Here is an 11,904-nt window from a genome sequence, read left to right as displayed (position 1 = left end):
GGAGAATGGATGGGTGAGGAATAATAAAGGAATAAATATGTGCAGTGGTTGATGAGAGGAGAATAGATAGGTGAAAGTAGTAGAAGAATAAATAAGTGCTAGCAGATGGATAAGTGAGGAATAATATAAGATGAACAGCCAAGCTAGCAGCGAAGGAAAGGAGACTTACTAACTTCTTTGACTGTTTAGGTGTGAATTAAGATAAGGAGGCAATTAACGAGTTAGACACATTCAAAGGAATATATATATATATATATATATATATATATATATATATATATATATATATATATATATATATATATATATATATATATATATATATATATATATATATATATATATATATATATATATATATATATATATATATATATATATATATATATATATTTTTTTTTTTTCTTTTTGTCACTTCTGTGCCTGTTTCGTCGCATTTTATAAACGCGCACCTAATTTAGCCTTTAGTGCGTCACCATATGAAAGGAAAAGGATGCCGCTGCTTACTAAAAGAGGGTGCAGCACAGCGTCCGGCCATCCTTGATTAGTCATCACATCAGGATCAGTTGATAATGTTTTCCAACAACGACAGTACGTGGTATTGGTACTGTATTTATTTACATTATTACTGACTGGTGATCTTGTCATACGTATTGCCTGTTCTTCACGTATGTACGTACAGTACATCCCTAGAGATATTTTGCGTAGCAGAAAGAATAATGCATAGAATCGAAAGAAATAATGGTTTTCTGTCTGCAATTGAATATTTTTGTGGATGTAAAGCGGCAAGAAGGTTCCGAGCTATGAAAGGCGAATTGGACGATATCTGTCTGGGGTTTAATATATAGAGAGATGGGACTGAGAGAGACATGAGGCAGTTGGATCTAGATGGAGACGCAGAGGGTAAGTAGATTCTGGCAGCAACATAAGAGCTCCCCCCCTACTAAGGATTATGAATTTTATTTACAAGTAATCAGCACGCACAATGATATAGGATAAGTTTTGGTGCTCTGTTATCACACGCTATACTCTTGTTGACTTGCTTCATTCCTATCATAAAATATTCCACAGACAATGAGCATAAGTAATTTGGCAATAAAACTCCATAACAATGGTGGTAACGCGTAAAATGTATACAGTTAATATAAAACGTGGTGGTAGGACTTTACACATTCACATGAAATTTACTCGCTCCATTTCTGTTGTAACATATTCCACAGACAACGAAGCAATAATAATCTGTCAATAAAATTCTATAGTCAATAAAATTTCATACTGTAGTTGATTTACATCGAAATAATTATTGTTCTCGGGAGCAACTTGGACAGTGGCAGCGATTTTGCTCCCACCGTGCCAAATCGCTTCCGGGTCCATATTATTCCCGTCGAGAGAAATTTTGACTCAGGATCGATTTGGCACAACAGCGGCCCTGAACAATATGACTGAAACCTCTATATTCTTATTCCTACGATGAGATAAGACGTTACATTGATATATTCAGGCTCACCCCGGCTTTCCTGCAGTAAAGGAGACCATCAGCCAGGTAAACATAAGACAGACAGGAAAGGTGGAACCCATGGCGCCGTGCATGATCAGCAGTGTCTGGCTCGCTCCCGTGGAAGCCCTTTGACCGGGTTAAATCCCTCTGAAGCAGGTTAATGGGTGTAATGAGGAGCCGCGCATGATTGGAACCGATTATGTGGCGGGTCTGGGGTTTGACTAATACGCCCCGTGTGGGTCGTGAGGGACGCCCGCCACCACCACCACCATCACCGCCAGCAGGACGAGGACATGGGGCGGAGTCTGGCGCCATACTCGCTCTCCGCGGGAACACATGACACGCAAACCCCTGATAACGTCGTACACCACGCATATGCATACCAACGCCCAGATAAAGTCCCGCATTCTTGACTTAATGTATATTTAAGTCTATATTTATTGTACATTTTAAAGTGTGTATTTCTGGTAGAGTTTGTATTCAACTGTGTAATTTTTTTTTTTTTTTTATGTATATTTCGAAAGCAACTAAGATGATAATTCGGGTTTTCATGACTGTTTTCGTATTAGAGATGCTTTGGTTGACTGTCGCCAGAATCATACAAACATTCTCAGAAACCCACACAACTTCCACTAGTCAGTCAGAAGTGGCCGAGGAGCAACAACGCCCAAACGTTTGCCGACACGAAGCCAAGACGGCGTGACACCCTTTTTCTCACTGCAGTCACTCCTCAGGGTGATTAATCTGCTCACATCCTCATGAATCCGGATATCCCAGACATCCTTCCCTTGTTGTCACTGGTGGCCTTCGAAATTTTACTCCGAATCATTACGAGGCCATTTAATTAATTTTGAAGTGAAGACGTGGCAAGAAAAAAAAAAAATAGTAAAATGAAAAATGTCATTAGATTCGAAGCCCACAAAGACATTTTTTTTCTTTATTTCCTCTTTGATCATTTATGTCCGTGTGTGTGTGTGTGTGTGTGTGTGTGTGTGTGTGTGTGTGTGTGTGTGTGTGTGTGTGTGTGTTAAAAATAATAAACCGGATTGAGATTATACGAGGTAGGAGATTGAATTTCAGAGAGAGAGAGAGAGAGAGAGAGAGAGAGAGAGAGAGAGAGAGAGAGAGAGAGAGGGATCTAGCACAACAATGCAGGAAATAAAACAAATGTCGGTAATAGTGGAAGCAGCAGCAACACCAGCAGCAGCAATAGTAGTAGTAGTAGTAGTAGTAGTAGTAGTAGTAGTAGTAGTAGTAGTAGTAGTAGTAGTGTAGTAGTAGCACCAGCAACAGCAGTAGTTTTACCATCATCATCATCATCATCATCATCATCATCGACACGTGCTCTGCTAAAAGACACATTGTTAATGAACTGTCTTTGTTATCAGGAAGTATTAGCTAGTAAGTAAATAACGTAGCTAGATAGTTAAGGAGAATAGATAAGAGAGTGAAATAATATATATATGTAGGAAAAAGACTAGCTATGAAAATACGAAGCAATGATGAAAGAATTAGGTTATCAGGAAAACCTCACCCATTCAATCTTCTTCTCTTCTTCTCATTCCTTAGTCCTCTCTCTTACCGTCCCTCCCACATCTCTATTACCTGTCTCCCTCACCCGCACTCCATTCCCAGCTAGTGATTCCAGTTGGGGGGTGTTGAGTGGGAACGCGTTAGGAATCAATGGTGGTTGGGAATTCATGAAGTGCATTGTGTGGGTTTGTAGGTCATCGATTAAAGTTTATATCTCTTCTTTTTTTTTATTTTATTTTACTCATTTATTTGTAGTAGTAGTAGTAGTAGTAGTGGTGGTGGTGGTGGTGGTGGTGGTGGTGGTGGTTATTTATTCATTAATTTGCGTCTCCTTTCCTGCTGTCTCTCTCTCTCTCTCTCTCTCTCTCTCTCTCTCTCTCTCTCTCTCTCTCTCTCTCTCTCTCTCTCTCTCTCTCTCTCTCTCTCTCTCTCTCTCTCTCTCTCTCAAGGTGACAAGATTGACAAAATTAAAGCAGCGTTCGAGACCTTAATTAATCTAACACACACACACACACACACACACACACACACAAGACACACACACACACACACACACATAGACAGACACACAGACAGACAGACACACGCTAGTTGATATAATTTTGTTTTCTTTTATTGATTTACATTTTATTCATTCTTCTTTCATTTATATTCAATTCGGTCTCGTTAAGAAGAGAAAGAAAGTGACCTAATTCTGAAAACTATTGCATTCAAGTTGTTAATTCTCTCTCTCTCTCTCTCTCTCTCTCTCTCTCTCTCTCTCTCTCTCTCTCTCTCTCTCTCTCTCTCTCTCATTTCTTCCTCCTCTTCCTCCCTCCTTCTCCTTCTCTCCTCATTTCCTCTATTTCCCTTTCTCCTCCATTTTCATTTCCTTTTCCCATTCCCCCGCCTCTCTCTCTCTCTCTCTCTCTCTCTCTCTCTCTCTCTCTCTCTCTCTCTCTCTCTCTCTCTCTCTCTCTCTCTCTCTCTCTCTCTCTTGCATTTTTTTCCTAATCATCCATTAAGTTTTATTTTATGCAGAGAGAGAGAGAGAGAGAGAGAGAGAGAGAGAGAGAGAGAGAGAGAGAGAGAGAGAGAGAGAGAGAGAGAGATCACTGACAGACAAACAGTGACCCTCTTTCAACTATCCTTCCTCCTTTCTTCTTCTCTTCCTCCTCCTCCTCCTCCTCCTCCTCCTCCTCCTCCTCCTCCTCCTCCTCCTCCTCCTCCTCTTCCTCCGCCTGCTTCTTCTTCGTCTTCTTCTTTTTCTCACGCAAGCGTTGTTTACATTGACAAGAATTTTCCTGTTACTGTTTTCATTAAATTGTTTTGCTCTGAGTCCTTAGTCCCTTTTTTTATTTCTTCTTCTTCTTCTTCTTCTTCTTCTTCTTCTTCTTCTTCTTCTTCTTCTTCTTCTTCTTCTTCTTCTTCTTTACGTATCTCTAGTACCGTCCTTTACCAGAAAAAAAATAATAATATGATAGTTTTATATGGACGGTTTTCTGGTATTTTCTTTATTACACATTTGTTTGATTTTGTTACTCGTGCGTGTTGCTGTGTGCACTAATTCGTCAGTAAACTAACTAAATTATGAAGGAGAACGAGTCCCTTGTGTATGTACTATGTAATGTGTATGTATGTATGTGTGCATGTATGTATGTATATATATTTGTTTGTATGTATGTATGACGAAGAGCGAGTATGCATGTGTGTTTGTATGTGTGTGTATATGTATGTATGTATGTATGTATGCATGTTCTCTGCAAGCAAGGTATATTAGGACTGCTCTTAGATAAATATGTGACAATTATTTATTTATTTATTTTACTTTTATTCATTTGTTTATTTTTTTGCGCTTTCTTATTTAAATTTTGTGCATCACGTTGAAGTCTGCTCTCTCTTTCTCTCTCTCTCTCTCTCTCTCTCTCTCTCTCTCTCTCTCTCTCTCTCTCTCTCTCTCTCTCTCTCTCTCTCTCTTAATCCTCCAATATCTTCTCCACCTCCTCTTCTTTCCCTGTAAAATCTCATTCTCCTACTGCGTCTCCTCTCTCCCCTACTGCTCTTACTCCAGAAACTCCGTAACTCCACTTCTTTCTATTCCACGTCTTTGCTCTGCTCCATTTTAGGCGCCACCACCTCGCACGTTAAGCCCCGAGTGGAGAGTCTGGCCCACATTCAGTCCATCCCCTGCCAGTTCCCTTCTTTCCATGATAAATAGCCTGTCCTTTGGCTACGCTGTTATGGGGTGAAGGCCGCGAGGACTAGGAATATTTTATCTTTGTTTTACCGGGTTTGGGAATCTCTCTTTGTGATTTAATTCCAACTCGTGCCTTTGGGAAAGTTTGTGTGGTACGTAAGTCAGGATTGGTGTGAATTTCTGCAATAATTATAGTAATGTCTAGTTTTGTATTTTCTTTTCTTTTTTTTTTTACGTTAGTTTTATTCGTGTTTGGTCGCGCTGTCGTAGCTAACATGCTTATGGTTGATTTAAGTCTTTCTATCTTACCTTTTTTTATTGCTCAGGTCGTATTCTTAATCGTTTTCTCCTCTCTTAAGGATTATTTTCAGAGGCTTCAGATATTATTATACAGGTTTTTAGAGGTATTTTTTTTTCCAATTGGTTATACATAATCGAAGCCAGAATCGAAAACCTCCTTAAATCCACTAATATCATAAAAACACCCTTGAAAACCCCTATACCTTCACTAAAATCATGAAAACACCCTTGGAAACCCCTTTATCTCCACTAGAATCATGAAAACACCATTGAAAGCCACTTTATCTTCACTAATATCATGAAAACACCCTTGAAAACCCCTTTATCTCCACTAGAATCATGAAAACACGCTTGAAAGCCACTTTATTTTCACTAATATCATGGAAACACCCTTGAAAACCCCTTTATCTCCACTAGAATCATGAAAACACCATTGAAAGCCACGTTATTTTCACTAATATCATGAAAACACCCTAGGAAACCCCTTTATCTCCACTAGAATCATGAAAACACCATTGAAAGCCACTTTATTTTCACTAATATCATGAAAACACCCTTGAAAAACCCTTTATCTCCACTACAATCATGAAAACACCCTTGAAAACCCCTTTATCTCCACTAGAATCATGAAAACACCCTTGAAAAACCCTTTATCTCCACTAGAATCATGAAAACACCATTGAAAGCCACTTTATCTTCACTAGAATCATGAAAACACCCTTGAAAACCCTTTGAACTCAGCTGGAATCCTGAAAACACTCTTGAAAACTCTCTTAACTCCGCTGGAATCCTGAAAACTCCATTGAAAACCTCCTTAACTCCAGCGGAATCATGAAAACCCCCTTGAAAAACCCCCTTATCTCCACTACAATCATAAAAACACCCTCGAAATCTATCAAAAATAAACATCTTTACGAGGCACTACGATAACTTGTACACGTGTCAATGTTATTCTCTTACTTGCTGTGTGGATCGAATAATTAATTAATCACAGAGAAGAAAGAAAAACACGGTGTAATGGTTGAACAAAAGGGCAAAGGGAGGAAGGGAGGGAAGGTTCTGTTTGTTCAAGTTATAACGAAAAGCTTCTCTCTCATTCCTTTGTTCTGTGCCTGATAAGCGAAGACTTCAGATTTAATTACGCTTTTCCTGCTATTTATTTATTTTTTTTTAACATTCGGAGCATTGTATCTAAGGGAAATGTTAGCAGAGAGAGAGAGAGAGAGAGAGAGAGAGAGGAAAGAGAGCAACGTATTCTGAAACACTGCGCCGCACTTCTACTACATTCAAAAAAACTCTTGGTAAAGATACTGTAAGAGTGTTTTTTTGCGGTCGCAGTGACAGACTATCAAGATTTCTACATTATTAAGAGGAGAAACACTTGAGAATCCTGCTAATCATATCCACGGCCTTGGAAAAATAGTCATGTTTAGGGAGCAGAGCGTTTTGGGCCAGAGAGAGAGAGAGAGAGAGAGAGAGAGGGAGAGGTTTATCACGCGAGTTGCACCAGCACAAGCAACGTCACTTAACCATCATCACTACAAACGCATCTCTTGCATCACTGTTATAAACCAAACGTTTCGCTGGGCCGTTGATTTTGACAATTTCCACCGGGCTTTCCAGACACGTGCATAGTTAACGTGCCTGCTTTTATCCTGCCGCGCTGAGGAGGCGTTGTGAGGCACGGGTCTGTCAGGTATTTACGAGGAACCTGAGAGAGAGACTAACATTTTGCGCATTCCTTATGTCTTTCTGTACTTCTCTTTTCTCTTGTTCTTTGTCTCGTTTCTTTCGTTTCGTCTCGTAGCGTCTCGTCTCTCTCTCTCTCTCTCTCTCTCTCTCTCTCTCTCTCTCTCTCTCTCTCTCTCTCTCTCTCTCTCTCTGGTCCATATTCAGAAACGATTTGCTCTCTCAACACGACTATTTTTTTTCCAAGGCTCTTTTTTTCTTCTTTTCTTTGTTGTTATTGATGGTAGTAATGGTAGTGGTCTTCTTTTTCTTCTTCTTTTTCTTCTTCTTCTTCTTCTTCTTCTTCTTCTTCTTCTTCTTCTTCTTCTTCTTCTTCTTCTTCTTCTTCTTCTTCTTCTCTCTCTCTCTCTCTCTCTCTCTCTCTCTCTCTCTCTCTCTCTCTCTCTCTCTCTCTCTCTCTCTCTCTCTCTCTCTCTCTGTGTGTGTGTGTGTGTGTGCTCTTGAAACAGTTTTTGCTCCGCTCCACAAACCTGTGCTGGATACGAACAAGTTTCCAAGGCTTTCTGTAAACAAAACAAATCTGAGTTCCTTATCATTTCCGTTCCTCTTTCGTGTCCTGGCTTGGAGGATGAAATTTACGAATCTGCACTAAATATAAGAAAAAAGTAAAAACAATATAAAAAATAGAAAGACAGAATAAAAAAAGATTAAATGAATAGAAAAAAAAAGATAAAAAGGCGATAAATTGTAAGAAAGAAGAAAAAATAAAGGAAGACACGTATCCAGGAGTCTCTGAAAGTTAAACAAATTGAACTTTCTAACAATTCCTCACTCTTGAATGTACGTTGTCTTTGTTCAGGTGAATTGTGGAATCTGCTTAAAGAACGTTGTAAGTGAGCAGATACGTAAATTTTCCTGTTGTTTTTCAAGGATAAAGATACGTACCTAGTTTCCTTCTTGCTCATTCAGTTTATCTCTTTTTTTTTCTTTTCTTTCTTTCTTTCTTTAATTTTCTTCTTTTCTCTTTTTTTACTTTTCTTTGTGCATGTGAAATACAGAATCAGTTTTATTTTTAAGAATTTGCACTACTTTTCTTTATTTTCTCTTCTCTTCTCTCTCTCTCTCTCTCTCTCTCTCTCTCTCTCTCTCTCTCTCTCTCTCTCTCTCTCTCTCTCTCTCTCTCTCTCTCTCTCTCTTTTTCCTCTTCTTTTTTGTGTATGAGGGAGATCGGTCAGTGAGAAAATGGATAAAAAAAGAAAAGAAAAAATCCCTCTCAAATACCGTTTCCATAAAAGAAAGTAAGATTAGGAAAAAAGAGAAAAAAAGGAAAAAGAAAAAGAGAGGAGATTATTTGCTAGACTCATTTCCAAACGATTCGTAATTCTCATTATTTTTTGCGGGTATTTCAAGTCCTTCTCTAATTGTTTATAGAATTAAGAAAGGAACGAAAAAAAAAACAAAGAGAGAAGCTCATTTACAAGACTCATTTCCAAACAATTCGCAAGTCTCAATAATTTTTAAGTTTTTCACGTCTTTCTGTACTTGTTTACGTGTAAGTGAAGGCCTGAACCTGTTTTACACCATGGATTTAGATTAAAAATAAATAAAGTACAAAAAAAGACTTGTGTACACTTTATAATCTTTCTGGAAGCTTCTTATTTATATGTAAGTGAAAGCTAGAATCAGTTTTACGCCATGAAGTTAGATTTAAAAACAAATAAAAAGTACGAAAAAAAAAATGACCCATATACGTTTCATATTATTTCTGGAAGGTGAAAAAATCGTAAGTTCCTTTTACACAACGTTTTTGTTGATGCTGCCTGGTACAATTGAGTTTTTCGGCCCATTAGCTTTACTTTCTTGGCGACTTCACCTCCCCTTCATAGCCAACATTATGTCCCGTGTCCAGTCTGAGGATTTTTTTTACCTAATACCTGAGACGGGGAACATTTTTCATTTTTATTTCGTTTTCTTCCTTTCTTTTTTTTCCCCCCATTCAAGGTAGTTTATTATTATTATTATTATTTTTTTTAATTATGCTCGTAGTTATATGATGCTTTGTGTCATATATCAACCTGTGATCTTTTGTTTGAAACTCATACGATAAGATTTAATTCAGTTTTAACCTCTTATCCTCTTCTGTTTTTCTTTCTAATGTGTTTTGTTTAATTTACTTATTCATTTATTCATTATTAACTACAAAAACGCCCTGGAGAACCAAGCAAACATCTCTGCTCTCTGAGAACACTCGTGGAGAGAGAGAGAGAGAGAGAGAGAGAGAGAGAGAGAGAGAGAGAGAGAGAGAGAGAGAGAGAGAGCAGAGCGTTTCAGAATACCAACCAAATAGCATTTCCACTGCTTCAAAAGGCTCTAGTTGAAATTACACGGATTTTGAAGGATATTTCTTAACGTTTTTAGTGACAGATTAACAACATTACAACACTATTAACACCAAAAACACCTTTGGGAACCCGGCAAGTCCCACCTGCGGCCTTTGAAAACAGCCGTGGTGGGAAGCAGACCGTTTCAGAAAATAATTAGCTATATTCAGAAACACCTCTGCGCCGCACCTGCACTGCTTTCAAAAGGTCTAGATAAAGTTACACGGGTTTTTAGGTCAATTTTTATGATTCTAGTGATATATTAACGAGATTTCTACATTATTAACAACATAACATCCTTGGGAACCCGGTAAGTCATCTCTGCGGCTTTTGAAAACACTTGCGGTGAAAGAGCAGAGCATTTCAGAACGGACCAAATCTGCGGCCTTTGAAAACAGCCGTGGGGAGAGAGCAAGGCGTCTCAGAATAGGGACTATGCAGTGAGGATGGCAAGGTGAGGGAACCAGCGAGGCAAGGTGAGGGACGCGCGCTGTGGTCGTCGAACTGGGGTGGCTCAGGTCCGGGGCAACAAGAGTATTGGTTGGTCTAGACTCGGCGCCGTGGCCTTGACAGCCTGACCCAGAAACCTGCTGGCGGTGGTGGTGGTGGTGGTGGTGTTCCAGGACTAACTGGCGACTCCCGTTCTCTTTGTCCCCCTTCCCCCTTCCTCCTCTTCCTCCTCCTCCTCCTCCTCCTCCTCCTCTTCCTGTTACTGCTCCTCCTTTTTTTTTTTTTTAGCAACACCCTTCCCCGTTCTCCTCCTCCTCCTCTTCCTCCTCCTCCCCCTCCTTCTCCTCTGCCTCCTCCTCTCTTTATGCTTCTGGCGACTTCCTCCTCCTCCTCCTCTTCCACCTCCTCCTCCTCCTCCTCCTTCTCCTTCCTTTCTGGTTCTGGATTCTCCTCCTCCTCCTCCTCCTCCTTCTCTCCTCTTCTTTCCTGTTTCTAGTGACTCCCCCTCCTCTTCCCCTTCCTCCTCCAACTTTTCCCCCTCCTTCTCCTCCTCCTCCTCCTCCTCCTCCTCCTCCTCCTCCTCCTCCTCCTCCTCCTCTTCACTCTCCCTTTCTGCTTGTGTTGATTCCTCCTCCTCCTCCTTCTTGCTCTACTCTTCCTGCCACACCCCAAATAGAGAGAGAGAGAGAGAGAGAGAGAGAGAGAGAGAGAGAGAGAGAGAGAGAGAGAGAGAGAGAGAGAGAGAGAGAGAGAGAGAGAGAGAGAGAGAGAGAGAGAGAGAGAGAGAGAGAGAGAGAGAGAGAGAGAGAGAGAGAACAAGCGCACTAACGAATATCCATAAAGGCTTCAGGGAACAAACATGACCATATATAGAGAAAAACAAGCCCTTCTGTTATTATTATTGTTGTTGTTGTTGTTGTTGTTGTTGTTGTTGTTGTTGTTGTTGTTGTTGTTGTTGTTGTGTGTGTATCAAAAGTAAAGGACTGAAATCTGTTAATGGATGAAGAAATGAATAAGTAGTTGAAGTAATTAGCAAAAACTACATAAAAGTTAGGAATTAAAAGCCTCTCGAAAAGTTTGGCTCTCTCTCTCTCTCTCTCTCTCTCTCTCTCTCTCTCTCTCTCTCTCTCTCTCTCTCTCTCTCTCTCTCTCTCTCTCTCTCTCTCTCTCTGGATCTGTGCCACTAGAAAGGAAACAAACAAACAACAAAATATAACTCAATTTTCTCTCTTTCCATTTTAATTCCCTTTCCTTCTTCTTCCTTTTATTCTTTTCTTTCAGGTTTTTGTTCTTTTTTCCCCTTTTTTCTTATTTTATTTAAATTTTTCTTCTTCATCTCTTCGTTTGTTCCTTTCTCCTTTCATATGTTTCCCCATTTTCCTTAATTTCCTATCTCTTCTTGTGTCCTTTTCATTAATATTCGTTTTCTCTTAATTTTTCTCCTTTTTTTTTTGTTCAGTTTGTATCAGTTTTCTTTATTCATATTTCTCTTCCTTTTATTTGTTTATTTATTATTCGCCTTTTTATCGCCTATTTCATGATTTTTATTTAATTTCCTACATTTTTCCTTCATTCATTTCAACTCATTTTATTCAGCTCTTTGTTTTCCCTCTATTATCATTTTTCCTGCTTCCCTTTCCTTCGCCTCGCCTGGTAATGATTGGTTTGGAATGCGCCAGTCTGCTTGTTTGTTTGCCTGTCTGTGTTTGTTTTTGTTTCGCTTTATTTTATGATCCAGTGACATGCCAGAGAGAGAGAGAGAGAGAGAGAGAGAGAGAGAGAGAGAGAGAGAGAGAGAGAGAGAGAGAGAGAGTAATTTCCGATAAGTGTTTTTTTTTTGAAGCTTGTAATTTCATTTGTTCTTTTTTTTCTATCAT

Source organism: Scylla paramamosain, chromosome 32 (assembly GCF_035594125.1).
Source record: "Scylla paramamosain isolate STU-SP2022 chromosome 32, ASM3559412v1, whole genome shotgun sequence".
Classification (NCBI taxonomy): domain Eukaryota; kingdom Metazoa; phylum Arthropoda; class Malacostraca; order Decapoda; family Portunidae; genus Scylla; species Scylla paramamosain.
The sequence above is the reverse complement of the archived record's forward strand: the minus strand, read 5'-3'. Positions refer to the sequence as shown.